This window comes from Chionomys nivalis, chromosome 3 (assembly GCF_950005125.1).
Source record: "Chionomys nivalis chromosome 3, mChiNiv1.1, whole genome shotgun sequence".
Taxonomy (NCBI): domain Eukaryota; kingdom Metazoa; phylum Chordata; class Mammalia; order Rodentia; family Cricetidae; genus Chionomys; species Chionomys nivalis.
The window spans coordinates 92,339,409-92,367,204 of NC_080088.1; the positions used below are offsets into that span (position 1 = coordinate 92,339,409).

The 27,796-nt window shown below is 48.2% G+C and overlaps 1 protein-coding gene across 1 annotated transcript in view; it reads left to right on the top strand.

Annotated features, from left to right (window-relative positions):
- Positions 1-27,796, top strand: part of Card11 (caspase recruitment domain family member 11) — a 126,981-nt gene that overhangs the window by 33,890 nt on the left and 65,295 nt on the right. The gene's annotated exons all lie outside the window — the stretch shown is intronic.

A 27,796-nucleotide genomic window follows, 5' to 3' on the forward strand; every position in this document is an offset into this window, starting at 1 on the left:
ACCTCTGCATACACGCCCACACTCACCCCTGAGGTCATACTCACTCCCCACATGCGTGCTTGCGCTCATGAGTGAACATTATTCTGGACCTGGCGAAATAGCTCTGTGGGGGAATCACCTGAGAGCCAGAGTGTGGATCCCCTGAACCCCTGTAAATGTCATGAGCATGGCCGCCCACACATAATTCCAGCCTCAGAAGGTAGACACAAGATCTGAGCAGGCGGGCGAGCTAGACCAACTCTGTCGGTGACCCCTGGGTTTGACAGAGAGACCCTGCCTCAAAGAAGAAGGCACAGAGGGATCAAGCTAGACTACCGACGTCAGTGTCTGGCCTCCACGTGGGCATCCACCTTGTACACAGGCTTACACCCACACACAGGCCAACATGAGCATACATGTGAGAATTTTTTTAATTAAAAGCAGGATTCTAGAGGTAATCCCAGAGAGCAATGGACTCAGCTGCTTCCTGGGAAAGACTTCACTCTCTTGGTTTTATGAGAGAGAGGCTTCCCTATAGTCCAGTCTGGCTTTGAACTCACTCTGTAGCTTCTGGAGCCCCAGCTCCTGCTGAGTCTATCCCAGCACCACATGTGGCTTTGGACCTCCCAGGAGCTCCTAGAATAGAGGGAAGACTCGGGCCTTTAAGAGGCAAGGGACTGACACATGAGCACTCGTGTGACTGACCATTAAGGAAGGTGACTGACCAGAAGCCATGGGAGAAATGTCACAAGGCAGAGGGCAAATGGCCACAGACTGACCTCAAGCAGCCCAGAGGAGCATGAGCTGTCATAGAGGAAAGAACAACCTCTTCATAAAACCACGATCCAGCTTTGCATATGGGAGTTATTGCACTTACTGGCTTGAAAAAGTTCTGTGAGCTAGGCATAGCACTGTACATCTGGATACAGAGCTCAGGGTGCTGAAGCAGGAAAGTTATGAGTTCCAGGCTAGAGTGGATGCCTAGGAAGACATTGGTTTAAAATAAAAACCAAAGGTTGGGACTCAACAGTAGAGTCCTTGCCTAGAATCCCTCAGAGCAAAGTTGGAAGTATGGCTCAGTGCTAAGAGTCTCCTGCCTAGAATCCCCCAGTGAGGGGCTGGGGTGTGGCTCAGTGGTAGAGCCCCTGCCTAGAATCCCCCAGTGAGGGACTGGGGTGTGGCTCTGTGGTAAAGCCACTGCCTAGCATAAGCAGGGCCAAGTTCTGTCCCCAGTACTGCAAAGGAATAAAAACGCTAGAGAAACTAAGGTGGAGAAAATTCCTTGTAACTTCTGAAATATACCCTGAGGGTTAGCGAGCCACGTTTGACTCATTCTCTGGAAGAGGAAGCATTTGGTGTTGGAGCTGTGATTAAATGGATCCCCGTGTCAGCTGCAGAAACAAGTGTGTTAAGGATGGCGCATCAGCCCCAACTGCGTGTGACCTCGTTTTATTGCCCCGCGATGTGACCTCAGCACTACTTAAGTGGAGTCGCTGTGTTTTTTATTGCACTTTCCCCATCCTTCCCCACGGCTGCCCATATTTCGTGCCACACTCCCCGTCTCTCGTCAACCACCGTCCATTACTGTCACCCTGTCACCGCTCGCCTGATGTCCTTGCAGTGGGTGCCAAATGGAGTTGTCCTGGTTAAATAAACCGAGTGAGACTGAACTGCAGAGGAGAAATTGAAATCCAGACACCTGAAAGGAACTGACAGTAACTAGGTATCAAGGTATGTCAGTTATTACTGGCAGGGGCGGAAAGTATGAGCATGTAGAATGCTGTAGATGGATCAGGAGCCCTGCTGGGAAACCGGAGACCATTGCCCATGTCTCTGGGAACGCTGCATTCTCGTCTGTGGTGTGTGGCTGATTTACCATTCATCTTTCCCATGATGAATTTTTATTTCTAGCTGTCCCACTGCAGACATGAAATATTAGATTTTTTTTGACAAGGAGGAAGAGCTGGGGAGATGGCTCGGTGAGCAAGGTGAAGATGTGAGGACCCGAGTTCGGATCCCGGGGACCCATATAAAGCTGGATGTGGTAGCATACCTCTATAGTGCCAGTGCTCCTGTGCCAAGATGGCAATCTCCGGGAGCTTGGAGACTGGTTTGCCCATCGGGCACTGCAGTGAACTATAAAGAGATGCTGGCTCAAACACTGTAAAGTTGAAAACCAACACCCAGGTTGTCCTTTTACCTCCATATTCATATGGTGGGATGTGCGTGCCTGCACACACACACACACCATACACATACATGCACACACACATAAACCTGCATACCCACACATACACACCATACACACACCACACCCATAAAATAAAACAAAATACTTCAAGATATGGTTAATCTCATATCACTTGGTCCTCCACTGAGGCAGTAGGAAAATGAATGGGAAACCAAGTGGCTTTGGTGCAGATCCTGGCCATCCAGTTACTCATCAGACCTGAGATAGGTCATTCAACCACTCCAGATGGTAGCTCTCTAAGCCACAAAATTCAAATGGTTCTAGAACCTTCCTTATTACAGAGTCATTTTAAGGATGAAATAAAACTGAGAATGATGGTACACACCTGTATTCCAGCTCCTCAGGAGACTGAGGTGGAGGATTATAAGTTTAAAGTCAGCCTGTGCTGCATAGGTATCTCTAGGCTATAGGTAACTATAGGTAGCTACACACACACACACACACACACACACACCAAATAGGAATGTAGCTCAGCAATAGAGCACTTACTTAGAACCCACCAGTAAGAGGGCTTTGACTAGTCAGTGGATAACTTAACTAGAATCCCCCAGTGAGGGGCTGGGGTGTGGCTCAGTGGTAGAGCCCCTGCCTAAAATCCCCCAGTGAGGGGCTGGGGTGTGATTCAATGGTAGAACACCTGCCAAATTCCACCCACAGAATCACAAAGAAAAGGATTACATTATATTGTGCTTTTACATGTTTAATCCCAAGTAATAGCAGTGTCGGATGACAGATGAGAAAATATGTTCCTCCAAATGCTACCAGAACCAGGACCAGATCCAAAATGCAAGTTCCCAGGCTGCTGTGTAGCTCAGTGGGTGGAGTGCTTGTCCAGAATGCACAAAACTCTGGGTTCTGGGACCAGCACACCACAAACCGCATGTGACACACATACCTATAATCCTAACATACGTGAGGATGAAGGCTCAAGGTCACCCTGAGCTACCTAGCATAAGATCCTTTCTCTGTTGGAGGGAGAGGAAAAGAGGAGAACTTTTAATCAAATAAAATACAGGTTTCCAGGCCCCAGCTCTGCCCTGTTGTGTTAGAATCTCCATTCAACGAGAGTCCCAGCTGGGCTATCGACCCCAATGGTCAAGACCTCCTTGTGTTTTTAAGTAATTTTAGTCAATCGAACAAACAAATCTGTGTTATGGTATGTTACGAAGTCAAGAAAATAATTGATGTTACTGGAAGGATCCACCGACAGAGCCCAAATGCTCTGTAGAGTGTTTGAATCTGATTCTTTACCGAGAGGGGAAACAGCCCAGAAAGGGTGGCTGTTTGCCAAGGAACAGCAAGGTTGGAGCTGTGTGGTTTATAAAAGTCACCCACCACGAAGTGGAAATGGTTACTTAATTAGCTCACTAATCTGCAGTTTGGGCGGAGTCACCATCTGCACCTGCAGCTCCATGTCAGTGAGGATAGCTCACCTGGGCTTCACTTCCCAGCAGCCGCCACAAGCTGGCAATGACTGTGGTTGCCAGTAGGGGGCGCAGAGGGTCTTGGGCCTGGGTACCTTGATTCCTCCTACCTGGGCCTGTCCTCAGGTGGGTGTCCTCCCCCTAGCATGTGCCTGAGATTTAGAGTGAGTGTCTCAGGAGATAGGCAGGGTCACACAGTCAGAGAGGGAAGGAGGAGGAAGCGGGGAGAGGCAGGGGATAGAGGGGTGAAGAGGAGGGAGAGCAGGAGACAAAGCACAAAATAACTACCCCTTCCTCCAACTATGTCCACCTCCCCAACTACCCTCTCCATCTCCTCTTCTTCCTCCTCTCCCTCCTTCCTCTGTTTTTTGAGACGAGGTTTTGCCATGTTTGAGTGGGCCTCAAACTCTCAATCCCCCTGCCTCAGCCTCAGCCTCCAGAGCCAGATGACAGACATAGGGAACCCTAGTCCCTTTCGGCACTGTTTGGAGAGTCTTCCACGCTGGGTGCGCACCCTAGGTCTCTCACTTCCGTTAGTATTCTGTTGCCACGGCTTGCTGATCCGCGCTCCTACGGTGGATGTTATAGGTATTCCTGCACACGTCCCGGCCCGAGGACATGTCTTCATTCTTTCCAGGTATATCCCTACTATCGCACTGAGGTGAAATCAGTTGGTATAGGTAGCTTAGCATGCAGGAAGCCCTGGTTCCCTGGCCAGATGTGCATGAACCGGGTGTGGCCCGCCCACCTGTCATCCCAGCAATAAGGAGGTGGATGCAGGACCAGACGACCAAAGTCATCCTCAACTACATAGCCAATTCAAAAACAAGCTGGACTATATGAGATCCTGTCCCAAAATATAAAAGTGGGGGCCAGTGAAATGACCCAGCAGGTGAAGATGCTTGCCCCCCAAGTCCGACGACCTAAGTTTAATCTCTAGAAGCCATGTAAGATTGGAAGGAGAGAACAGCACAAAGTTGTCCTCTGTCCTCCACATGCATGTCATGGACTTGCGCCCACAACACTGTCATGGGTGTTCTTGCTTAATTCGCAGGCTCTTTGAGCCTTAGAACCCCAGGAATCTTCTGAGTCACGGGGATAGGGTTGTTTAATTTCCCAAACAGGTGTAGCTGTTTGACACCTGCCCCACCCTTGCTCTGTGTGACTGTTTCAGTTGCCACACAATTCATATACTGGAGCTTTAAATGTTCACCATGCTATCAGATGTGTGTGTGTGGAGTATGTGTGGAGTGTGTGTGGTGTGGGGGATATGGGAGTGTATATGGTGTGTGTGTGGTGTATGTGGTGTGTGTGTATATGTATGTGTGGGTATGTTTGTGGTATATGTCTGGTGTGTGTGGTGCGTGTGTGTAATGTGTGTGTGTAATGCGTGTGTGTGGTGTGCAGGGATGTGTGTGATGTGTATGTGTGGCATGTGTGTGGTGTGCAAGTGTGTGAGGCGTGTATGGTGTGTGTGTGTGTGGTGTGCAGGGGTGTGTGTGATGTGTATGTGTGGCGTGTGTGGTGTGCAGGGGTGTGGGGCGTGTATGATGCGTGTGTGTGATGTGTGTATATGTGTGTTTATGTGTGTGCATGTGTGTATTTATGTATATTGTGTGTTGTGTGTGTGGAGGGGGAGGTGTGGGGTTATGTGCGGTGTGTGCGATGTGTGTATACATTCATGTATGCATCTGTGTGTGTGTATATGAGTGTGTATATGTGTGTGTATGTGTGTGGTGTATGTATGGTGTATGTGTGTCTGTGTGGTGTGTATATGGTGTGTGTAAGAGAGAGACAGATAGACAGACAGACAGAGGTGGGATGATGGGTGCAATGAAGGTCACAGGATAATCTGTGTGTTGTTCCTTACTTCCCACTTTGTTTGAGGCAGGGTCTCTTGTTTACTGTTGCATATGCCAGTCTGCTGGTCCAAGATCTTCCAGGGATTCTCTGGTCTCCACCTCCCAGCTCACTGAGAAGCACTGGGATTACAGATGCCCACTATCATGAGCTCTGAGGATTTGAACTCAAGTCTTCATTCTTGCACAGCAAGTGTTTCCCCCACCGTCTCACTGCCCCCCCCCCTCCACTGGAGTTTTAATTTGCCCGACCTGATGACAAATGACACAGAGCATTTTCTCCTGCGTTTATTGGCCATTTGTGCCTCTTCTTTTCTGAAACGCCTGTTTAAACCTTTGCACACATTTTATTGGGCCATTCATTCTTAAAGCTTTTATGTGAGCAGTATTTTGTCAGCTACATGTCTTGAAACTATTTTTCTCCAAGTGTATGGTTTACCTGCTCATATTAGTAGTAGAGTTTCTGATATGCAGTTGCTTATTTTGATGAATTTCTTCCCCAATTTGCGGCTTAGTGCTTTCTGGAGTGTTCTGAGATAATCTTTGGCAACCTCATGTTATAGAGGTTGTTTTATGCCAGGTGTGATGAGTACACACCTGTAATCCCAGCATTCAGGAGGCCAGGCAGGTGGACAGAGAGGCGGAACTCAGCCTGGGCCACATGGTGAGACCTCATGTCAAAAATACAATTAAAGTCTTACATTTTCGTCCTGGAAAATTACAGCTTCGACTTCTAAGTCTGCGTCTGCGATCTGGGGCTGCTAAGGAGCCGACTCTGTCAATCAAGCGCTGGCAAGTGTGAGGGCCTAAGCTGGGATCCTCAGCATACATGTAAAAGCTGGGCCTGGCAGCCCACGTCTGTAACCCATCTCTGGGGAATGAAAGACAAATGGATCCTCAGAGCTCATTGGCCAACCAGCCTAGCCAATTGGTGAGCTCCTGGTTCAATGACAGACCCTGTCTCACAATATAAAAATGGTGCTGGGAAGGTGGCTCAGTGGTTAAAAGTGCATATTGCTCTTGCAGAGGACCCAAGTTCAATTCTCAGTACCCATACCAGGCAGCTCACAACCACCTGTCACTCCAGGTCCAGGGGATCTGACACCCTTTTCTGACCTCTGCAGGCAATTGCACTCATGCACATACACCCACACATAGGCGTGCATAATTAAAATTTCTAAAAATACAATAGGGAGGCTGAAAAGATGGCGCAACAATATGACTAAGAGCTCTTGCTGCTCTTGCAGAGGACCCAAGTTCTGTTCCCAGCATGCACATGCTGGTTCACAACCATCCATAAGTCCAGTTCCAGTGGATCCACCAGCTTCCTCTGACCTTCATGGGTACCTGACATGCACGTGGTTCACATACATTTATGCAGGCAAAGCATTCATAAAAGAAAATAAAATAGACCTGAAAATGAATACATAAGGGGGTGACAGGTTGACGAAGACACCCGAATGCTGACATCAGCCTCCACACACATACATGTGTTCACACTCACACACAGACACATACACAAGCTATACACTTTTGCACACACACACCAAAACCAAAAGTCGTCAATCTGCCTTGCACTGCTTTGTGTCTAGTATGAGGTGGGAATTGATGTTCACTTCCCCTGTGGATTCTGCTTGCTGCAGCTCTAGGTTTGAAAGACTTCTCTCACCACCAAATTATCTTGCTGCTTTTGTCAAATTAATCGACTCTGTAAACATAAATCTGCTTTCAGAGTCACTGTAAAAGCTGATAATTGACTTTTCTATTTACCCATCTACTGTTTAGCTTGAATCCCAAACCACACTCACTATTTCTTGATTTGTGTGACGTCACTGCAGCCCTTGAAATGGAGTTACATGAGTCCCTCGCTTTTATCCCTCTGGCTGTTCAGAGTCCCTTTCATTTCTATGTGAGGTGTGTGGTACATGTGAGTGTGTAGGTTCATACCAGTGTGTAAGCATGTGGAGACCAGAGCTGGATGTGGGGTGTCTCCCTCCATCATCTGCCTTTTTACATTGAGACAAGTTCTCACTGAGCCAGAAGCCAGCAAACTCCAGAGATCCGCTCACCCCACCATGGCCCAGGGAAGCCATTCCCAGCTCTTCACATGGGCCCTGCAGATTCAAACTCCAGTCCTCATGTTTGCAGAACAAGGATTCTTAATCACTGAGTCATCTCTCCTGCCCTCTTGTTTTTTCTTTATAAGAATTCTTTAAAAAAAAAAAAAAGAATTCTTTTACTAACACTCAAACAGAAAACCCAACTGGCATTTGGCTGGAATTTATTGAGACTCCAGACCATTGGCAGATGCTCTCTTAACAATGCTGAACAATCTCGTGTCCATGGACATGGTATATCCTTCCATTTGATTTAAGCCTCCTCAATTTTACTAGCATTTCTTTGTGTTTTCAGTATGGATATTTCTCATATCTTTTAGACATTTAAATCCTAAGGGTTTACGTTTTTATATGTCAGGTTTTGTATATTGATCTTCTGTCTTATAACCTTACCAACTTGGCCAGTATTTGTTGTTAGTTATTATTAATTGATTCCTATTGAGTCTAGATTTTTCTGTAGCCCCCTTTAGATTCTTGAGGTAACTGTGTTGTCTGCAAAGAATGACAATTGTACTCTTCCTTTCCAAATTTCACCCTGCTCATTTCTTTCTCTTGCCTTTTTAGATTGTCTGGGAACTCTAGAATGTTGAATAAAATGGGTTAATGACTTTCCATCAGGATGGTCTTGAATTCACTATATATCCCAGCCTGGCCTCAAACTCAGAATCCCCCTGCTTCCGCCACCTCAAACTCAGAATCCCCCTGCTTCCGCCACCCAGTACTGGGGTTAAGGGCATGCACCAACTTGCCCATTTAGGAAAGTAGTTAGTATTTACATCTGAAAGTATGGGCAGCTGTTACTGTTTGGAGGGCAACCCCATCCATGCTAAGTTCCTGGGAGGTTTGAATATGAGTGATGCTGAGCAGTGTTTCCTGGGGAGACATGAACAAATGTCTGTTCATCCTGATAGGGCACCAGTGACAGACCAAAGAAATTATCCCTCTCGGGTCTAAAGTTATTGGGGTTTTTTACAGAAGTCTAGGTGAGGTGGTACTTATAAAACATGGTTAACTCAAAGGCAAATTCATCAGAAAAAAAAAAAAACCACCCTTGCATGGGTAAAGATTCAGGAACGCTGCATCCTGGAGTTCCCTGCATGCCTTACAGGTTGCTCCATTGGAGAATATCCTGTCCATCACCAGTCACTGTTTATATAACCATGGGAACTTATATGCAATATAACTTGTGAATCCTGTAAGTTTCAGGAACTTCTTGAGACTTGTGGATTTAATTTGAGTCTTATGAGCCTCCCTCCTCCCTTTCTTTAGGAGAGAATATTTTAGTTCAAAGGGAATATTCACAAAACAAATGGATACTGAACTTTGCCAAATGAAAACTAAAAAATAAAGAAGATATTCTTCAAGGACCTTCAGTCCTGGATGCTGTGTTTTGTGACTGTCAGTTAAGTCTAAGTGATTTACAGTATTATTCCAATCTTCCATGACCTTGCTTTTTATCTACCAGTAGTAATATTTAGCAAAATGGGCAATTGAAATGGGCAAATACTGGACAAAAAGTCCACAAAGCTTCTTGTAAGCAGTTGACCAGACTGCTAAAAAAAAAAAAATTATAAAGACCGATTCTAGGAAAATAACACAGTCAGCCAAATATCTTACAAGGACTCAAGTTCAATCCTCACTACCCATGTTAAAGAAAAATATAAGCATAGTGACCTCCTTTAGGAGACGGCAGGTCGCTGGGTCTCACAAGTGGCAAGCTGAGACAAATCGGTGAGTTCTAGGCCAGTGAGAGACTTTATCTCAAGGAATAAGGGGGACAGCTCCTGAAGAACAGCACCCAAGGTTGACCTCTGACCTCCACATACATGCACTCACACACACACACATACACACACACACACACCACTCCATCCATTAAGAAGAAAAAAAGAAGCGAGGGAAGGAGGGAGGCAGATAGGTAGGCAAACTTTCTCTTTCAGTTATACTACTACTTGAGTTCTGTGTCTCTGCCTGGGACACATAGTTCAGATTCTTCCTCTTCTTGTGAATTGGCTGTGCATCTTTGGCTGAAGGTCCCTTCTTACAGCTGCAGTGTCTCCTTGCCTGTTTTTAATAGAGCCGTGTGTGTGTGTGCGTGCGTGTGTGTGTGTGTGTGCGCGTGCGTGTGTGTGTGTGTGTGTGCGCGTGCGTGTGTGTGTGTGCAGTTTCCACTGTTTATGTTCTCTGGGTCTTAGACAATTTTTAGAAGATTTTGTGTGTATGTGTATGAGGGTTTTGCTTGCATGTGTATCTATGCTAAATGTATGCAGTACTCATGAAGGCCAGAAGGAGGCATTGGATCCCTGGAACTGGAGTTACAGGTGGTTGTGAGTCACAGCATGGGATCTGGGAACTGAAGTCAGGTTTTCTGTAAGAGCAGCCAGTGCTCTTATGCACTGAGCCATCATCTCTCCAGCCCCCTTTCTTTGTGTCTTTATATCGAAAGTGAGTGAGTGAGTGTGTGTGTGTGTTATAATCAGCAAGCCACTGAAATCGTTTAATCCACTCTGACAATCTTAGAGTTTTTGTATTCAACCTGCTGCCCCTCACCTGCTAACCTCTGCTACCTATGTGTGTGTTTTTTCTGGCACAGCTCCTTGTTCCACTTCCCCTACTTGCTTTCCTCCTGTGTGCATGTATCTGTGCACACATACGCTAGCGTGTGTGTAGGTCAGAGGTCACCATCAGGTCTCTCTCTCTCTCCCTCTCTCTCTCTATCATTCTACCTTACTCTTTGAGACAGGGTCTCTCACTGAACCCAGAGCTCAGCTAGTCAACTAGAGTGCTTGGCCGGTGTCCCCCAGAGTGCCTCTTGCATCTTCTCTCCCCCGCCTCTGGTGCTGGCATTATGAATTCTAGAGATCTGAACTCAGGTTCTTGTCCTTGGGCAACAAACATTTTCTCAGCTCAGCCAGATCTCTCTTGCTTTCTGCGGCATACCCAGAACCATCTGATGCTCTGTTTGTGTCCCTCCACTGGCCTGTTAGCCTGGCTCTGTTTTATCTCTGTGCACTCACTGTTCCTCCGTGGCTTTTAAAGTGGGTCTTTAAGTTACCCTAGACTACTTTGTAATAATGTTATACGACCTCACATATACCGTAGAATCTTACAGCCGCATCCGTTTCCTTAACCCTCTGTTATTCTTTGTGCTATTGTCTTCTGCCTGACTGCTACCTCTGTTATACACAATCCATTATCATTTTGACTTTAGGCAGTCACGATTGAAAGGAATTAAGGATGACTTTAGAATAGTTCATTAACTCACTACCTTCCATATCTAAGACTCTGCAGCAGTTCGTGCACATCAAAGCTTTATCTGGTATCATTTCCTTCAGTCTGAGAAACATACTCAGCGGGGTGTGGTGGCTCATGCCTATTACCCCAGCACCTGAGAAGCTGGGGCAGGAGTGTAGAAAATTGGAGGCCACCATGTGTTACTGTGATTGTTTTCATGGTCAACCCAACAGCCTAGAAACCTTAGGAGACACACTTCTGGAATTATGTGTGAGGGATAATACACATTAGGATCGCTGAGGCAGGAATACCCACCATGAGATAGACAGTGCCACCACATGGGCTGATGTCTCAGACTGAATAAAAAGAAGAAAGTGAGCTAAACACCAGCGCTCCTGTCTCTGCTTCCTGACTGTAGATGAAGGGAAGCAGCAGCCTCACACTCCTGCGGCTGTGCTGTCCCCACCATGATGGACTGTGTACCCTCAGACTGTGAGCCAAAATGAATCTTTCCTTCCTTCCTTCCTTTAGTTGCTTTAAGATTTTTGTCACTGGTAAGCTAACAGCAAAGGGGGTATTGGTTAACTTACTCCTCAGGTGAGAGATCCCTGGCCCAGGACTGTCTGTTAGCCAGGGCATCACAGACAGTGCCTCAGTAGAGTGTCTGTATGTGTAAAAGGGTGAGGGAAGGGTGCTGCCACACAGTGGCTTGGACAGCAGCTAATATTCCTTTCTGTAAGATTTGCTTTTTAATCTGTGTACTGGTATTTTGCCTGCATATTTATATCTGTGTACCACATGAGTACCTAGTACCAATGGAGGCCAGAAGAAGGTGTTGGATTCCCTGGAACTGGAGCTGTGAATGGTTGTGAGCCATCGCATGAGTGCTGACAATTGAACCCCGATCTTCTAGAAGAGCAGTCCATGCTCTTAACCATGAGGTTGTCTTAAAGGCCCCAGTTGCTAAATTCTAACGTTATGTTCTTACAATTGGATTCAGAATGTCCAGGCAGACTTGAGAAGCTGTAACTCTAACAAGTCCTGGGTGATGCTGATGTTGATATTGATGCTGATGCTGGTACTGGTGATGATGATGTTGATGATTATACTGAGGGTGCTAGTGATGATGATGATGATGATTCTGGTAATGATGTTGGTAATGTTGCTGATACTGATGATGGTACCAATGCTAAAGCTAATGGAGATGTTGGTGATGATGTTGATGATGATGGTGATGGTTCTGGTGATAATGTTGGTAATGCTGCTGATTCTGATGCTGATGATGGTACCGATGCTAAAGCTGATGGAGATGTTGGTAATGATGTGGATGCTGGTGATGACGTTGGTAATGTTGCTGATACTGATACTGATGATGGTGCTGATGCTAAAGCTGATGGAGACATTGGTGATGATGTTGATGATGATGGTGATGATGATGGTTCTAATGATGATGTTGGTGATGTTGCTGATACTGGTGCTGATGCTGATGATGGTGCTGATGCTGATGATGGTGCTGATGCTAAAGCTGATGGAGATGTTTGTGATGATGTTGATGATGATGGTGATGATGATGATGGTTTTGGTGATGATGTTGGTAATGTTGCTGATACTGATGATGGTGTTGATGCTAAAGCTGATGGAGATGTTGGTGATGATTGCGATGGCACTGGTGATGATGCTGATAATGTTGCTGATACTGGTGCTGATGCTGGTACTGGTGATGATGATATTGGTAATGATGCTGATGCTGGTGCTGTAGTTGGAGCTCATGCTGCTGCTGATGCTGCAGCCCACTTTGCTTCACATGGCATTTGAGTCTGTAAGAAAGGTTTGCATGGGGCACTAAACCCAGAAAGTGAAGAGAAATGGGAATGGTTTTCAAAAACTCATTTTTCTTCCAAACATTTGATGTTTTCAGCGAGCTGCACTTGTTGAACTAACAGTTATGCCTGAAGGCATTCGGGCTACAGTACCTCAGACATATCAGTACTGACCCAGGAAAATTCCTGCAGAGCCTCAAGGAGTCAAAACCAGGGCTCTTCTTTCTTGTCCAGGAGCCAAAATCCAAATGCAGGAAGCTCCTTTTTTTTTTTTAAGTCCCTCAAAAAACTCTATTACTTTCCACCATGAGCTTTTTTGTAGATGTAATGATGTGTGCTCTGACTGAAGACCGATTCTCCAGGGCCACAGTGCAATCTCTGTGCTCTCCTCACATCTCACCAGTCTGCAGTGTTCTCAGTGGGTGGGTCTGTGTGCTTGCTCCCCTGTACACAGCACACAGCATCGAGTACCCAGAATTACCCTCTGCATAGTTAATGACACCACCTCCTGCCTTCTGAGCAGGCAAGGATTTCAAATACAGTCATGCAAAAGACCCTGTGTGTGAAGATACTCTGGGGACCAGAGTTAGGTTAGCACTGTCCATGCAAGCTTGTTTCTCCCCTGGCATGTTTGAGAGATTGACGATTGAGTTTTAACTTCAGCTTCTTGGATGGTGTGCACAATAGTCTGGTTGTTTGTGTGTTCCTTGAGACAAGGTCTTGTTGTGTAGCCCAGGCTATTCTGTTACTTAGAATCTTCCTGCTTCTGCCTTTCAAGCATGGAAGTTAGTTAATTCTTGGTTTGGGAAATTTTTATTTATTTGCGTATTTTTTGGTTGGTTTGTTGGATTTCGGTGCCAGAAACAAAACTTGCACACTCTAGGTAGGCATTGTACCACTGAACCACACCCTAATCCCTCACTGGTGGATTCTAGGCAGGGGCTCTACCACTGAGCCACACCCCAGCCCCTCACTGGGGGATTCTAGGCAGGGGCTCTACCACTGAGTCACACCCCAGCCCCTCACTGGGGGATTCTAGGCAGGTGCTCACCACTGAGCCACACCCCAGCCCCTCACTGGGGGATTCTGGGCAGGTGCTCTACCACTGACCCACACCCCAGCCCCTCACTGGGGGATTCTGGGCAGGTGCTCTACCACTGACCCACACCCCAGCCCCTCACTTGGGGGAGCGGAGATTCTAAGCAGGTGCTCTACCACTGAGCCATGCCCCAGCCTCTCAAAGATTCTAAGTAAGTGTTCTACAGCTCATCTGCATCCCCAGCCGCTCACTGGGATTCTAGACAGACTCTCCACTGCTAAGTCATGCCCCCATCCCTGCACTTATTTAACAATGAGCTCACAGGTAGGTGATGATAGTGAAATTCCGGACTTGGACATTAGAAATGCATTTACATCCTGCTTGCTGTATCCCTGCCTCATGAAAAGGCTGAATGCAGGCACAATTGGTGGAACAGAACATATTTTTGAGATATTGTTGAGATACAGAGAAGAGCCTGCATAGTCCTGCTGACCTTCTAGGCCATGAGCAGAAGAAACTAAAAATTCCCACCAGAAAGAGCAGGTGTCCCTTCTCCCACAGCTTCTCATCCCCATCTATGGCAGGGGACAGAGTGGATCCTGCTTTTTGCATCCCAGCTCCCATCTAGCATCTCACCGGAGTCTGCTGGTTTCCTTTGGGCTCTTTTGCACCTCATTGTGCCTGGTCTCTCCCTACTGCCCCTCAGTGCTCCTTTGGAGGGTTTGTGCAGAGAAGATGTGAGCCAGGCCAGGCACACAAGGCAGACAGGACCAGCCAGGGAAACAGAACTAATAGGATTTACAAAGACAATTTGCTAAGGAACTGACTTGTGCCAGGAGTCCTGTGACATACCCCCTGCAGGGCACAGAACCTGAAAAGCCAGTGGCTGACCCACTCCAAGTACAAAGGCTCTGCACTCCAAGGGCAGGAGAAGACGAAGGTGCAGGACAAGAGAGAGAGAAACCCTCTTGAATTAGTTACCTAACCCCTCACTGGGACAAAACACCTGATATAAGCAACTTAAGGAGATAGGGTTTATTGTGGCTCACACTTCAAGGATACACAGTCCATCGTGACAGGACAGGTTAAAGGCAGGAGCATAAGAAACTGGTCACTTTGCATCTTCTGCTGGGAAGCAGAGAGTGGTGAGTGCTGGTGCTTAGGATGATTTTGGGACCTCAGTCTATGGGATGGTGCTGCAAGCATCCAAGGTGGGTCCTCTTCCTCAGTTTAATTAATTGGTGGTTCTAAATGCCAGGGAGCTGACCATCAAGATTAACTCTCTGTTCTGGCCTGTTTGTGCTCCACCCTGGTGGTGTAGGGTCCTACCTACACCAAGAGTGGGTGTTCTTCACCCATAGCAAAAGCTCATACCCATGTATGTCACCACTTTTCAGCCCAGCTGCCTGGGCAGCACTCCGTTTAACTGAGCTGGTGCATAAAATTAACCATTGCAGCATCTGGTTACTGTGTGTAAAAGCACCCAGAGACTCAAGGTGGAGGCACAGAACCTGAGTGAGCAACCGATGCTCATCCTCCGGTCCCAGACTTCCCCTCTGCAGTCTCTAGCGAGCTGCAGCAAGTGGCCTTGGGAAAGCACCCAGCCAGGGACAGGTGGACAGAGAAGGCGAAAGAGTTAACAGGATAGCAGGCCCTGCTTTGTGTGGCTCTCGGCATCTCTACTCTGGCTTCCGTGGCGACTTCATTAGCAGCAAGCTACTAATTAAATTTCATATTTATGATCAGAAAATAAAATCATTGGACCTTTCTGAAATAGGATTTTATGAGTTTGGGCTCAGGCAGCTGAGTCAGCAGTTGAGGGCCCAGGCTGTTTAGAATCACAGTTTCAAGGCGAAAATAAATAAAGCAAACAGCTAGCATGTGAGTCCCTTGAACTGGTGTGCGGTGGGCTTAAACAGGACAGACCTCCACACACTTGGTAAATAGAGCTTGTACCCAGTGCTTGGGTGTTGGGATGCCTGGAGCATGAGGTTTGAGCCAGCAACCCCTAGCAGAAACTAAGGTGCCATGTTTCTGGGTCCTCAAGTTTCTTCAAGGATGCCACAGTGCTCTTTTTCGGGTATTATTTTTCTCGCTGTATTGGAGGCATCCTTGGTATGAACACGCTGGAAGTGCTCCAGTGCCACCTCCTCATTGTGTGGGATTCAGCAGGTGCCACCTTCCTTGAGAGGTTCCCAGGATCTCCCCTCCCTGTGGCCTCAGGGAGCTTCTCTACTCTGCTGCGGCCAACCAGACAGGTTAAGACAGCAGGGATTTGCTCTCTCAAAGTGTGGAATTAGAGGTCCAAAATCACAGGTCAGTGGCTTGGGGGGAAAAACCCTTCTGCCTTTTCCAGCTATGTTGGTTTGTTTGCTACAGGGTCTCCCTGCATAGCTCAGGCTAGCCTCGAACTCATAATCCTTTTGCCTCAGCCTCCCAAGCACTGAATTTACAGGGATGCAACACTATGTGTGGCTCCTCTGCCAGGTGTATGTATGTGATGTATGTTCGTGTGTGTGTGTGTGTGTGTGTGTGTGTGTGTGCGTGTGTGTGTGTACAGAAGCCAGAGGAGAATGTCAGCCGCCCTACTTCATTACCCTTTATTACCATCTGTCTTCTTCTGATGAGTCAGACTCTTGTCGCTGAGTCTGGAGCTGAGCTAGTGGCTAGCAAGCAAGTCCCAGCAATTCCCCTGTCTCCACTCCCAGCAGTGCTAGGGTTATGAGTACAGCTATGCCTGGTTTTATGTAGGTTCTGGGGAACCAAACTGAGGTCTTCAAATGCTCTTCAGCACCGAGTCCTATCCCCAGCTCCCAATCCCAGCTTTTGACGGCTCCTGATTCAGTCTCTGTCTTCACTTCCCTTCTCTGGATCTGTGTCCTTTGCTCTTCTCAAAGAAACACCTGTCGCTGACTTCAGGTCCAGGGTGGCCTCATCATGATGAAGTCTGGAAAGGACCCATTTCCTGATAAATGTTATACCCAAATCAGTGACATCCCCCAAAAGCCAACAAGGAAACTGAGTTTGTAAAAGCAAAGAGCCTTTATTTTATTCAAGTTTGCAAACTCGTTCTCTCCTCATGTCCAACGTATTGGAATAAATGGAGAGCCCTGAGCACAGTCAGAGTTGCATTTTTTATAGTAGTAGAGGTGGGGGTGAGGAATTTTTTTGAGGTTCAGGACCCCTGATTGGCTGGCATCTGTCTAGGGGTGTCCTGGTGAGTGTATGCTGGCAGGTGATCCTATCTACAGAGGTTGGAACGTTAGGCATTTCCTTTGGATGGTCTGTTCTTGGGTGATGCTCAGGTAATCTTATCTTGTGCTTTTTCCTGCAGCCAGGTGTTGCTTCAGGGTAAACTACTGAGACTCAGGCCTCCATTAAATTTATTGATGGCCGAGTCCTACTCTGGCAGGTGATAATGGTTGGAAGTGAAGAACTTCCTTTTGGTGATCTGTTCATATTTAGCTTATCATGACTGGCTCCTTCAATAAGGTCATAGTCTAGGTGGACGTGAATTTAGGAAGAGACGCCATTCAACCTCTGTGCTATTTTTCTCTTCCCTGTTCCAAAATGCCTGAAAAGAAGCAACTTAAATCAGAACAGTCAGGAAGCCATGGTGGCAAGAGTGAACAGGCTGATATTCACAGCCAATCAGGACACAGGGAGTGAACAGGAAGTGAGATTAGGTTTAAAATCTCAAAGTCCACCCACAGTGGTCCACTTCCTCCAGCAAAGCTCTACCTCCTGAAGGCTCCACAACAGCGCCACCAGCTGGTGATAAGGTATAAAAACATGTGAGCCAATGGGAGGGACATTTCACATTCAAACCCCAGCCCCCAAATGAGAGATCCAGTTGAAGAGAAAGACTGAAAGCCAGAAGATGTGGGACATACAGCACATACAGAGTCAAGAACCCAGTGTTACCACCAATTCAGGGAAGGCCTGGGTTTCCAGAACCTGATGCTCTAAGTAAGGACACTTTGAGGCTAGCCATCATTCATCATGTGATTGACAGGTCCACTGCACGATGTGTTTCTGCAAGAAATGACAACATACATTCACTTGAAGACTTATGTGATAGTTTTCCAGGCAAACAGTAACTCCCAAATGTCCACTGACAAATGAAGCAATAAATAATTGTGATGTATGCATCAGCAAGATACTGCTTAGTAACAAAGAGGAACAGCCTACTGATATGCAGTGGACCTGGTGAGTGCTAGGAAGTGGTGGTGATGATGTTGGGGGTCTAGAATGCTTTGGACTCTGTGTCCACTAACAGCGAAGTCAAGAGGAAAAGAGAACAGAATACTATATGTACGTATAGATAGATGCCTCTTTTCTGGAATGTTCCAGGCCCCCACTCACTCCTAGGTGGAGTCCTTGGTCACCTGGGTGAGGATCTGAAGAGCAGCAGGAGCCAGTGTAATGGGCAGAGCCACAGAGGATGCTGGGGAAGAAAGGCTCCTGTCCTGTTCCTTGCATCCCTTCTGCTACGGGTGGCTAATGCACCCCAGTTCTCTGTGCCCACCCCCAAGTGCTATTTAGAGCACAACCCCTTCGGATTCACAGCCTCTTTCCCACCCAGTTCAAATCACCCACAGACTCCACTTAGGCAATCATTTAAACAGTGGATGTTTGAGGGGGGTATTTTGTTTTTCTTCCTTTTGTTTTATTATTTTTTTTACCGCATGTGTTACGTTTACCATATGTGTGCAGTATATACATATGTATATATATATATGAACATGTTTGTTCACACATGCATACTGGTATACACGGAAGTGTGAGTACATGGATATAAAGGGCAGAGGTCAATGTCAAGTGTCTCCCTGGATCATTTCCACTCAGGTGTTTGTTTTTGTTTTGGTGTTTCCTTATTATTTGTGTGTATGCATGTATCTACATGTCTAATTATGTGTGCACACATGTGCCGCAGTGCTCCTGTGGTGGTCAGAGGACCTCCAGTGTTCTCTCCATCCATCTTTACATAGGTTCTGTGGTCCTCAGAGGCTGTACAGCCAGTGCCTTCACTTGCTGAGACTCCTCCCCAGCGCTCTATGGACCTGGAGATCACTGATTAGCTAGGCTGACTAGCCAGTGAATAGAGGAGCTGTCTCCCCACCCCAGCACTGGGATATAACCATATGCCATGTAGGGTTTTGTTTTTGTTTTTTTTTTTCTGTTTTGGAAGAAGTCTCACACTATAGTCCAGGCTAGCCTCAAGCTTACCATCCCCCTGCCTCAGCCCAGCGGCTAGGATGATCCATACCACCACATCCATCTTCAGGTCCTGCTCGTAATAAAACAAAAAGAGAAGTATGCAGCCCACCACAGCCTCCCTCTGCACCTGCTAAAAATAGAGGCAGCCTCCTCAGAGAGTGGTGGCCATGTGGGCTTCCGGGGGAGGCTGCGGCAGCTACCAGTATCAGCACTTTCCGGGTCCCTTGCGCCCCACAGCAGAGGACAGGGAATTTGAGAGACTCGGGGGACAGATGCCCATGCCAGGCCCAGGACACAGCTCGAGTGCAAAGCCGTGAGTACGTTTCCCTCACAATCCCTCCGTGGCCCTCACTATCAGAGCCGGTGAAGCAGTGCTGGTCTTCATACCTGCTCCTTTTGCTCTTGTCTATGTGTATGTGCTTGGGGCCTTCAAATATGTCTCCCCCAATGCTTGAGATGGTGCCTTGGACCTTGTACATGCTGGGCAAGCTCAACACACATCCCCTAGCTCTGAATTTTCTGTAATGGGGGCTCACTGTGTAGCCCAGGCTGACCAGAATTCTCTCTGCCTCTTCCTTCCCAGTGTTGGGATGACAGGCACGCACCATCTTGTGTGACCCCCTTACTCTGTAATTTCCTAAATTGAATGTGGAGTCTCAACTGCCAGGGCCCCTGTATCACACTGGGCTGGGCTTGTGCAGAGCCCAGAACTGACCCACGGAAGGCTCCCCACAAACCCCGTTGTTCCGTGGGAACACTGTGTTCCTGTTGAGCCTGTTGTCACAGGTGAGTGCCTTGATTCTTCTGCTTGAGCACACTGTCACAGTTGAGGAGCAGGGTCGGTTCCCAGAGTGTGTTTTCTGGAAGGCTGGAGATGTTTGCAACACCCTCTGGGGAGGATTGAAGGATATATGTCATGTTTGCTTCCAGAAGTGTCTTTCAGAAATGTGGCACCCAGACTGGCACCCCCACAGAGAGGTGATCCTCTCTGCTAGGGAAGGATTCCCCACCCCCCACCCCAGCCCTGTCAGCTGGCCTCTGGGGGAGTTCTTATGTTTGGATGTATGTGATGAGCGTGGTATTGGTGCTGTCCAGCAAAATGCCCAGGCCACCCTAGGACACCTGCACTTGACAGCCACACCAGCCATGGGCAGGTTAGGCCACTTCCCCCCAATCCCAGAGAAAGATTGGGGACCCCAAAGATATTCTCCCCTGAGGAGCTGTTGGAACCCAGCAGAATGTTTGACTCTGGGCTAGAGGTTTGTGGGGTGTCTTGGGGAAATGCAGCTTGAAGAGGGTTTGGAAGGGGCCGAGGAGATGGCTGAATAGGTAAAGTGCTTGTCTTGTAGAGATGAGGCCCCAAGTTCAATCCCCAACATGCACTTTAAAGAGTAAAGCCAGACATGGTGCCTCTTCTTACAATCCCAACTCAGTCGAGATGGGAGGTGGAGGCAGGAGGCTCCCTGCTTATTGGTGAAGTTCTAGGCCTGTGAGAGACCCTACCTCAGAGGGAGACATCTGAGCAATGACGCCAACAGCTGAGGTGGTCCTTTGACTTTCTTACACACGCACAAACTCATACACCCTCTCACACACACAAACCCACTCACTCACATGTATACTCATACACACACTCACACACACACACCTGTGCGTCTTCACACACGGGTGTATGCACACACTTATACATAAAAGAGTGACAGAGACTCCAGAAGCCCTAAGAGCTCTTTTGTCCATCAGAGATAAGGACCAAGCTGGCTTTTGTGGGGTTAAACTCACTTTAGTGGGTTGAGAAATCGACCAGCGCTGCTATGGGGCTCACACTTGGCATGCAGTCCCAGATCTTGGGAGACCAGCCGGGGTGACTTGGTGAGTTCCAGGCCAGCCTGGATACAGAGGGGTACTATGTCTCAAAAAAAAAAGCAGAAGATGGTTCAAGCAGTTAAAGTGTTTGCATACAAGCAAGGGGGTCAGCTAGTGAGTATGGCAACCCACTTATAATTCCAGCCTCAAAAGGTGGGCACAGGGAATGCCTGGAGCAAGCTGACAATAGAGACCAGCCATATGGATGTGCTCTGGATTTGATTGAGAGACCCTGCTTCAGCAAATAAGGTGGAAGAGAGAATGAGAGTGATTCCCCAACTTCATCCTCAGACCTCCACACACATGAGCACATGAAACAAAAAAAGAAAAATTAAAAAGCCAGGAGGGCCTAGAGGTGCCGTTAAATTAAGCACACAGTGCATCCATGCCACACAAAGTCACACAGTGGTTCAAACAGTTTAGGGTCACCTCCATGGCCACACCTCCAGATTGAGCCCAGTCTGCAGCTCACTGGAAACCTTCCAGCCTGGCTCACTGGGTGGGCTCACTGATGCTCCAGACAGAGAGGTGAAAAGACTCAGAGACAGGAAGAACAGTTCCTGGAGCCCCAAGCCGAGTTAAGCTAACTGACAGCATCAGGGTCTGCTTCTGACAGGCTTCTCGCTTCATTACACATGATCGTATCGCTGGCACACACGTACAAGGCTACATACTGGCATCTGACTTCCTGCCATTCAGCTACATATCAATAAGTCAGAAGTAGTCCCGGGGCAAAGACTCCCAAGTTCACTCACTTGCATTTGGAGTCTGTGTGATGTGTTTTTAGTACGGTTGAGGTACAGGAAACATTGAACATCAGAAAGATGATGTGGTCTTCTCTCTCTCTCTCTCTCTCTCTCTCTCTCTCTCTCTCTCTCTCTCTCTCTCTCTCTCTCTCTCTCTCTCTCTTTACCATGTACCTCTGGTTGGCCTGGAATTCACTATATATACCAGGCTCAAACCCAAAAAGATCCACCAGCCTCTGAATTTACCATCCACTGCCACACCCATCGATCTAATAATATATCAATAAAGAAAACATAAGAGAACCCAAAAGTATCAAGTCCAACAATCTCCTTTAAGGACACGTTTACACTCTGCATGCTGCATGGATCATTAGAAGGAAAAAGAGGATGTCTTTGCCTTGAGAAAGCACATAGGAGCCTCTTGAGATGGCTCACTCCTGACACCTCTCACTGTACTCAGGCGGAAAGTGTGAATCAAAGTTTTGTTTTGTTTTGTTTTGTTTTTAAGTTTCAAGAACACCAGTGGCTTCAAAGCAGGTGAGCAGGTCTCCGGGAAATTACTCAGATTCTGTTCAAGTGTCTTGTGGTCTCTGGAACTCTCCGCAGGAGGGATGTGTGTAATTTGAGCTAGTTATGGTCTTCCTTGGCTGGCAAGCTCCGTCACTCACCCCCGCCGCCCCCACTGGCGGTGTTTCTCTGTGTTTCCTTTCTTCATTTCTCTTTCCCTTTCTCACCCCTGCACCTGTTCGTGCTAAATAAAACTGAGTTCTTGTTCCCCTTTCTCTCGAAAGCCCAAGTCGCTGTCTCTCCCACACACCCCACCCCCACTCCCAGCCCCACCCCGAACCCCACAAGCATGCGCACACAACTCCACTCCTGCCTTCAGCCTCCCACGAAAGGTCCTCCCACAACTTCTGATTCTCTGGCATCACTTCCTCCAGGAACGTCAGGTTTGAAAAGCCATAGGCATTTCATTCATAGGAGAATCCATTGACAAGCTACAGGGTCAACTCCAGGACACAAATCCCAGCACCCAGTTCCCCTCATCCATAGCATCCTCTCTCCCGTTGTCTACTCTTAAACAACGGCAACAAAAAAGATGATACCCGTGGCCAGGTTGGAGTCCACATGGGCTCTCGGTACCTGCTCCCACAAGCTCCGGAAACTGTAACAGCATTTCTTTCCATTTACGGAGGTGAAATTTGTAGATTCTAGAACCCGCCGCCTCTTTTTCTTAGTGTGCATGCATTTATTGGTGGACACCAGAAGAGGGTGTCAGATCCCCTGGAACCAGAGTTAAGGTTGGTTGTGAGTCACCCAGTGAGGGCCCTGGATGCTCCGCAAAAGCAGTATCCTTTCTCAATCCTCCCGCTGTCTCTCCAGCCCCTCGCCTTGTTGTTTGTTTGTGACAGCCTTCGTTGTCCTGAAACATTCTAATTGGGCTAGGCTAACACACATACACAGACGCGTACATGAGCTTTACTAACTGAGCAATCTCCCCAGTCCAGCATTCACCGCTGTTCTTAAAGCTGAACATTTTGGTAGCATTTTGTTCAGTCACAAAACTCTGCAGCTATCATGTTTACCTAGTTCTGAAATGTCTCCCTAAGTGGGTTGGGGGAGAGTGCGCTCATATGTTTAGGAATACATGTATATGTATGTGTTCAGGCGTGGAGGCCCAAAGTCCATCTCAGGGAGAGCATGATGCGCTGCATCAGGGGACAACTTGCTGGAGTCTGCTAGATCCTTCTGCTCTGTGGGTCCTGGGGATCAATTCAGGTCATCGGACTCTCTGGTAGGCGCTGTTACCCTCCGCACCATCTCGCCAGCCTTTCCCTTAGCTTTTGAGACAGGGTCTCTCAGTAAACCTGAAGTTCACTGATTCTGCTAGACTAGCTGGCCAACAAGGCTGTCTCCACCTTCCTAGGGCTGCTGGCCCTCGCATTTTACATGGGTGCTGGGGATCTGAAGTCAGGTCCTCATACATGCACTACAAGTACTTCACCCACTGAGCCGTCTCCCCGGCAACAAATTCCAAAGTATCTTCATCTCCACAGAAGGGGATCTGATACACCCTAGCTAGCAGTTACCCTCTTCAGGGGCCCTTCCCTACCCCTAGCAACTGCAGTCATCTCTAATATTTGAGGGGGACGTTGGGTGTCACCACTTATGAATGCCCACAGTCTGTTGTAAAGTAGCACAGTGTACCCAGTGAACCCCTGCACACACCTTGGATGCTATCACCGTTAATACAGTGCCAAGGCTGTGTACTCAGTTGCTGTGCTGTGTTGTTTAGGGCACGCAGGCAAGGAGAGGAGTCTGGGGCTGGGGAATGGCTCAATGCATGCCTTAATTTTAGTTCCTATGTCATAATAAAATACCTTGACAAAAGCAACTTAGGGGACAAAGAGTTATTGGCTCGCAGTTCCAGGAGCCATGGCAGCGGGAGCTTGAAGTTGCTCGTCACAACCCCAGCCATCGGCAGAGAGAAGTGAAAGCGTGCTTAGTTCCTTTCCTCCACTCCTAAACCACCCAGGATTCCCTGTCCAGAGAATGGGGCCACCCACAATGAGCAGGTCTTCCTAGCTCCCTTAACACAGCCAAGACAATCTCTTGAACAATATCACTTTACAAAATATCTTCCAGAGTGTGTCGGGGAGGGGGCAGGTGCACTCACATGTCTGTGAGCACATGTGTGTATGTGAATGTGTGTGTGCCTGTACTTACACCTGAATGCCAAACATCCACTGTAGGGGTCTTCTCCATTCTATCTACATTTTTATATCTGTTTATGTATTTATGAGAGAGAGAGAGAGAGAGAGAGAGAGAGAGAGAGAGAGAGAGAGAGAGAGAGAGAGAGAGAGAGAGACCTACAATGTGTGATATGTGATATGCAGCTCGGGCGTCTGTTCCACCATGTGGGTCCTGGGGACAGACAAGCTCCAGAGCCACCCGATCTAGACAACCCCTGGATGAGACTCCCTTCCCAGGTGATTGCAGACTATGTTGATAACTGAAACACACCTGCACAGAGAGTGGAGCACTTGCTGTGTAGACATGAGGATCTGAGTTCAGAGCCCAGCACTCACCTAAAGAGCCAGGTCACGCCTGCCTGTAACTCTGGTTCATGGGGGACAGGGACGGGAGGGTCTTGTGGCTTGCTGGCCATCCAGCAGCCTAGCTGAATCACTGGGCTCTGTGTTTAGTGATAGGGGATATTTAAAAAAATAGGTGGGGAACCATAGAGGAAGACCCCCAACATCAGCACACCACACACACACACACACACACACACACACACACACACCTCTCTATACATTCAATGCAGATGTGGCTTTTCTTGTTGATTGTTCCCAGCCCTCGCCCTGGGTCACTCTTGGCTGTGGAGAGTAGGCTCTTCCTGCCTCTCTGGATTTGTCCACTGCGTACTTTGTCATAGGACTGTTTTCCTCCTCCTAATGTCCCCAAGGCTCATTCATGGGGCAGCGTGTGTCAAAACCACACTCCTTTTTACAACTGAGTAATATTTTACATGTACACAGGCTCTCTTTGTTTCGGACGTCAGGGGCTATGTGGGTCCAGGGCTTTGGGGACTGTCCAGAGACAGATGACAGGGGGTGAGAGAAGGGAAGGCAGTGCCCAGTGCCAGATGCATTGGGAGAACCAGAGGCGTTCTGACACCCCTGCTCGTGTTCCCCGTTCACCCCGCTGCCTACTTCGCACAGGCTGAACCTGAGCCGGCCCTTCCAGGAAGCCAGTTAGAGAAGCCGGCAGCTACTGCCAGCCTTCCTGAGCTGCCATTTGGCTGTGCTCCGGAACACATTATAGCAATTAATTACAACCAACCCTTGATTATCTCAAGTAATAGGGGACAGAATAACAGAGCTAATTGAAGATCGGGGGTGTGGGGATGGAGGGGGCCTGTACCATGGGAGAGCTATTTACTTTGTGGTTTAATTACTAGTAAAGAAACCCTTTCTGCCCCCCCCCCCCCCGACTCTCTTACACACGTACCATCTCTCTCTCCCATGCTGCAGCCTAACATTTAATTGGATTCAAAAGTCTATTTTTGTGCTCAACATAGTGGCTGCTCAATTAATGTATTTAACTAGCAGGTTCCCCTGGTAGCACCTTGGCAGAGCTTTGGGGGATGGGAAAGCAGGCCAGTTTCTGGGGCTACCTATTTCTCCATGGGAATGCTCCTTGTGACAGCCATGGTGGGATCAAGAGAGTCACACAAAGGCACTGGGCGGGGTTTTTCCACAAAGCTGCTTCCCTGCTTACAGAAGAAGGATAAAGGGGGCAGATGGGCAATCTGGATCCTCCTCGCGTGGGCCGCCAGTCCAGACGTTGAGAAATGGCCAGTGGCTGCTGCTCTCAGCAGCTCTATCTTCCCCTGCAGGCGTTCAAACACTTTACCTCTTCTCTCCAGCTCGTGTCCAGTTAAATGCTAAGGGGCTCTGCCATGTTCTGTCTTCCCTGACACCAGCATCTTGCCTGGTCCACTTTCCTCTCAGGAAGTTCAGCCAAGTCTCAACCTATCCTGGAACAGATCGTAGACACCAAAGTGTGAAGGCGCAGAATGGCAGTCGGCTGCCTTTTCAACTCCTGGCACCATCCTGGATACCACGGCCACAGCCTCACATCCTCCTAATTGCGGCCTGTTCTGCTCTGCAGTCTGTTGCTGGTTTGTTAGTGAGTCATTCTGTATGAGATGGACTGAGGTCCAGCTGGACTCCAGGCATCCCCACCCAGATCTCCAGGAATCTCTCCCGAAACTTACCTAGTAACAATGACACAGTAAGGGAGAAGTAACCAGTTCCTCGCAATCTGGTCAATGCTGGCTAATACTGGATTGTCAGTTCTCTAAGAATTAGATCCTACATCAGAACTGTGGTGTGGCTCGGTGGTAAAGCACCTGCCTAGAATCCCCCAGTGAAGGGCTGGGGTGTGGCTCAGTGGTAGAGCCCCTGCCTAGAATCCCTCAGTGAGGAGCTAGGGTATGGCTCAGTGGTAGAGCACCTGCCCAGAATCCCCCAGTGGGGATCTGGGATGTGGCTCAGTGGTAGAGCCCCTGCCTAGAATCCCCCAGTGGCGGGCTGGGGTGTGGCTCAGTGATATAATTATGGATTAGGAAGTGCAAGGTGTTTTAGATTTTTATCTCTGCATGCATGGAAGGGAGGGAGGCAGGGAGGGAGGGAGGGAGGGAGGGAGGGAGGGAGGGAGGGAAAATTATTAGGATCCCACAAACAAAACCAAACTTCATAATCCTTCATTGAGCATGGACCCTTTTGCAAGGCTGTAGAAAGCGCTCCTCCATTCTGGTGGCATCCGGAACAGGAGCACACCGCAGGCACCATGTCTTCCCGGGAGGGTGATAGAACACGTTGTAGGAATGAGCCCACGCAGTGCTCAGCTCGTGGGACAGTGGCTGGCTCCTCTTTATTCTCCTAGGAAGAATGGTTTGTGACGAGCAGGCTGTGTCCCCGCAGGTCAGACACTGAAGGGATGTCTCTCATAGACTTCAAGCTCATGACTGATGAAGGAGGAGAGATGGATTGGCACTTAGCTTCAAACTGCAGGCACAGCAAAACGGGGACAAACGAAGGGCAGCAGCGCCCATAGGCAGGCTGTTGCAGCGGCAACCCACCCCACACATGGGGCTTGGGGAAGAAGGCCTTATCGGCTGAAGGGAAGCTTCTATGACAAGGAAAAGAAAGGCAGCGCTTATCCATTGGAAATCAATCAACTCATAAATATTAAACGCCCGCTTATGTAAGATGCTTGCTGAGCCACGGGGTGTACAAGAAAAGATGAGAGAGGTCCTCACCTGGAGATAACTCCACAGTAGATCTCAAACGACACTGGCATCCCCAGGGAAGCGGATTTCAAGCCAGAGACCCTGGCAGTTTGACTGAGGAGAGGGCTTCATCCTACATCCTACTGAGGATGGCGGGAATTGTACAGAGCTATGGAGAGACTACATAGCTCAGTCTCCAGCTCTCTGCGCTCATGTCTAGGTTATTGCTACTTACCCAGCTTCACCCATCAATGGGGGCTCAGAGAGGCTGAGCGACACACCCAAGGTCACAGAGTAGGCAATGTCAGAAGTACAGTTCCAGCCCAGGGCGGTCATCCTGACTGGCTTCTCTCCCCTAGGACATGAGGGGAGCTGTCCAACTCTTTGTGTTTGAATTCCTTCCTGTTTGCTCAGTGCAGGATTTTATGATCCTTCCTCACGCTC